This window comes from Penaeus monodon, chromosome 17, assembly GCF_015228065.2.
Source record: "Penaeus monodon isolate SGIC_2016 chromosome 17, NSTDA_Pmon_1, whole genome shotgun sequence".
Lineage (NCBI taxonomy): Eukaryota > Metazoa > Arthropoda > Malacostraca > Decapoda > Penaeidae > Penaeus > Penaeus monodon.
This window is the reverse complement of record NC_051402.1, coordinates 431,489-436,488: the sequence shown is the minus strand read 5'-3', so window position 1 is coordinate 436,488 and position 5,000 is coordinate 431,489. Positions and strand designations below refer to the sequence as shown.

General features: G+C 30.7%; 1 protein-coding gene across 1 annotated transcript in view; it reads left to right on the top strand.

The window, feature by feature from the left end:
- The window catches only part of LOC119583416 (vesicle-associated membrane protein 3-like), a 17,153-nt gene that overhangs the window by 7,425 nt on the left and 4,728 nt on the right, over positions 1–5,000 (top strand). The window lies entirely within an intron of this gene.

Genomic DNA, 5,000 nt, shown 5'->3' with positions numbered 1-5,000 from the left:
GTAATAAAAAAAAAAGCCAATTGCCTATCACTAAAACAACCGAATAATTATCCTTTTACTTTAATTACTGAATGACAAACTTAGTTAAAAAGATCTAGTTGTGAGATCCTGCCGTATAAACCTGGTAATTTTGTAAGGATAGGAAACTTAACGATAACCGATGATTATACTAAGCTAAATAATCAAAGTTGGCACACGCGTGAACGAGTCTCTTTAAAGAGAATATATATATATATATATATATATATATATATATATATATATATATATATATATATATATATATATATGTATGTATGTATATGCACTTTGACTGTAGATATGATATATCTCACGACACCGACAAGTAACCACCACATAAACATGTGCCAATGGTTCTGATTTGAGAGAGACAGTTATTTATTCATCTTTGTTGTATTTATGGTTTTATTAGTGGCAGATGAATTGTAGTACAAAAATTGAGTGTCATGGTATACACAGGTCCTGCTTGCAGAGCGTGGGAGAGGAGAGTTCTTATTGTGAGAGCGAGTGTCCAATTGTGACATGGTGCTCTTGAGTAATGGTCAAGCTATGCCTTCTAATGCAGTGGTTCCCAACTTTTTTCATTCCGTGATCCCTCGAATATTACAATCTCCATGGCCCCGTTTGGTGACTGTCATCTTAGCAGATTCAGTTATTACTAGTTATGAATAGTGTAATGTCAATAGCTGTAGGACAAGAATACTTTATGGAAAAATTAAAATTTATTGATACGCGAGAGAAAATTATATGTAGGCATTGTAGGTGAAATAAAATTCAGTTTAATTCGACGTCAAAATTTTCACATTTACCCCATGGGCCCCAGAAAGTAGCCCCTGGCCCCCAGGTTGGGAACCCCTGTTCTAATGGTTCCAGTTCAGTTCAGCGAGATTTGCTTCCCCCGTTCCTTACAAATATAAGACCTAACTCGTTTCAGCTATTTAGAACTGCGTCCGTAGGTTGACCATGGAGCTAATATGCGAAGTCACCGGGGGCATCACACATCGGTTGGCTATTGCTGGCAAATCCGTTTTGGCTTGTCATGGTTTACTGCAAGTATACACTTACATGTCTTGATCTTGATCACTACGGGCAGGATAGGTGACTGGAGAAGGGCACATCAGTTTTTTTTTATTGCGTTAATAGATACTGGGATACCGAACTTTGTTTCCTAAAAATGTCTTGCTCTTCCGCAGATAAGATATAATACCATCCGCCGCGTATCTTTTCATTCCTTCTCCGAACGCATGTATTATACCCGCCTATTTTCAGTCCCAAGACACATTTTTTTTTGGTATGGTTGAGTTTAACATTTTAGAAACAACAATGGAATTTGCCTCCATAATTTTGCTGATCGGTGTTTCTAAGAAAATATGCTCCGAGTTAACCAGAAGGCCATTATGAAGTCATCTACTGACTACCTCTTCGCCTTTTTCATTTTCCTTTCGCCATTTACCCTGGAGTTGTTTTAATCACCGTTGTCCATTTGTGAAAAGAGCTGCACTTAATTTCTAATGCTCGTTTAAGGGGTGAACTGTGCCCCGTTAATAGAGGCAACTCTATGAGAATTCGTAGGCCACGATCTGACCTGAATTTTTGGTCTTTCATCAACAATACTCTGTTTCCTAGCACGCATTATGTTGTAAATGGATATGCAAAGAATGCTAGTATCAGTTTAACTAATTTAATCATCCAAACACATGCCCAACTGCGCACTGGTTCGCTGTAAACACGAAAACTATTTTAAAGCCTCATATTAGAACACGAAATTCCATCTTTATTAGCAGACTTTTTTTTTCCTGATCTTTACTAGCTATCACTTACGTGTGCCAAATAATAGATAAATAAATAACACTCGTCTGGGAGAAAATCACACTGGATGTTTTCCTTTAGCCATATCAGTGTTTTGCATACTACTGTGTGTGTTGTGGTTTGCTCGTTTACCAGTACATAATTATGCATTTCTTTTGATAGCATCCTATTTTCTTAAAGCAATGACAGGACTATGGTAGCACAAATATTAAGATAAAAAAAATAAATATATATATATCGTTCAACAAACAAGTGACTACATTTCTTGGAAAACCCAGGAAATTGCCCTTTCTTGTAAAGAAAAGAGAAAATGAAGAACGGATATGCACGGACATTTCCACCGAAAGACAAGGGATAAGATGATAACCAAGCTCAAGAGAATGAACATGTCAAAGGTGTAGTTAGGGAGGACCTGGGGTGTAGCTAAGAAACGTAGGCACAGTAGTAGGGCAGCGGGAAAGGGAGGAAAAGGGGGAGGTTTACACGGTATCAGTAGCGATAAGGTTGACAAGCCAGGTAGTCCCCCGAATTCTATCGGAATGTACAATCTTATCTTTCCTATCTTTATCTTCAGCAGGATTATGCGTTGTCCATTTAAGCAGATCGTAAAATAGAGGAATTTGTCCATAAAAGTGAAAATCAAGCGATGATGCATTGTCAGATCACCCTTATTAGATTTTGATAATTTTAAACGTATACCGTGCACGCCCGAACTGGTCAGGTTACAGAATATTAAATAAAATATTCGTTAAAATAATACAATAAATAATTACTTTACTGTATTCTTCTTCCATGGCACTAAATGTTCCGAAAAAAGCCTCGAGGGTTCATCACATCAAAAACAACAAACCATCTATCTTTATTTCTCACTAAACGCACCAAAATCTTTCCTGTCCGTGAGGGTCCAAAGCAGAGAAGTTCAGTAGTTCCCCAACCCATGTGAGTGAGGGTCGTGTACTAGCATAACTTTAGCTTACTGTACAGGCACGTCCAACGTTAAAACTCGCGGATTATCCTGCGTTTGACCAGAAGACTGTCAGTGAACGCTGGGTAAATACGTTCGACATCTCAGCTCCCGTTTTAAAGTAAGGGCTGTTTTTTTAAAAATCTGTTGATGGGGGTTGTTCTGTTTCAAATAGCGATGAGCAGATTTTTGGTTACTCGTAAGGAATGAATCATTGCATATTTTATTAGGATTGTTTGTTTTATTAGACCTCAGTTTGCCTTTTACAAAATATCTTTTATTATAAGAGAGGCTACTTCTGCATGACTTTTGCAAATTATCTGCTGTACATAGGCCATTGTTTGCCCTTTTGTAAATTTATCTGTTGTTAGTACATAGACTATTGTTTTTCCTTTATATATTAACAGTAGGAGATTCCAGTCCGCTGAACTGCTGGAGCCAATAACACACGGATTCATGTGGTATATATAGAACGGGGGGAAATATTTGTATCAGGAGCATAATAATAACATTAAGAATGATCGTAATAACGCTAAGAATGATTTAACAAAGCAACCCAGCAACAACAATAATGATATTAATAGCGATGATAAAATAATAATGATCACAATAATGATAATGAAAATAATTATAACAATATTGATAATGATAATAATGACAGATGATAATAATAGTAATGATGCTTATACTACTATTACTACTAGAAATGATAATAATGGTGATGATAATAATAATAATAATGAAGATAATAATAATAATAATAATAATAATAATAATAATAATAATAATAATAATAATGAATAGTAATAATGATAATGATGATAAAAATGACAATAATGGTAATGATAATAGTAATTGTGATAATGAATAAGTTAAATATGACAATGATAATAAGGATATTAATATTCATGAAAATAATAATATTAGACAAAACAAGGTAATGATATTAATGATATGATGATAACAGTACTGATGCTAACGATAATGATACTTGTAATACTAGTATTAATGATGATAGTAATAACGATAATGATAACAGTAACGAAAATGATTTGAGTTGTTGCAGTTAATGATGATTATGATGATAATAATAATGATAACAATATCAGCAACAGCAACAACAACAATAATAATAAATTATAATAAAAAAATAATAATAATAATAATAATAATAATAATAAATAATTATTATTATTATAATGACAATAATAATGATATAATAAGAATGATGCAATTATGATGATGATGATGATGATGATGATGATGATGATGATGATGATGATGATGATGATGATGGTGATGATAATGATAATGATAATAATAATAATGATAATAACAACAACAATAATAATGATGATGATGATGATAATAATAATAATAATAATAATAATGATAATGATAATGATAATAATAATATTTGCTATTATTATTACTATCAGTATTATTATTATCATCATGATCATCATTATCATCATCGTTACTGTTATTATTGATAATAATTACTATTACTGTAATCATCAATAATATTATTACTGTTACTACTAATAATAATGATAATAATAATAGTAATAATAATAATGATAACAATAATAATAATAGTAATAATAATAGTAATAACAACAACAACAAAAGAACAGCAATAACAACAATTATAATATTAGTAATAATGATATAGATAATATCACTAATGATGACAATATTAATCATAATATCAAGAACAACAACAACAACAACAACAACAACAACATAATAATAATAATAATAATAATAATAATAATAATAAAGAAAAAAAAATAATGATAGTAATGATAATGATAATAATAATAGTAATAATAATGATGATAACAATGATAATAATGATAATGATAGTGATAATAATGATAATGATAGTGATAATAATAGTAATACTACTAATAATAGTACTACTACTGCTACCTATAATGATAATGATTTCTAATAATATTAAAATGTAATAATAATGATAATGATAATAATAATAATGATAATAAGTATTATTATTATTATGATGATGATGATGATGATGATGATGATAATGATAATAATGACTTTTAATAATTATAATGATAATAATAACAATAATAATGATAATAATAATAATGATACTTCTACTACTACCAATGATACTATTACTACTAATAATGATAATAATAATAATAATAATAATAATAATAATAATAATAATAAT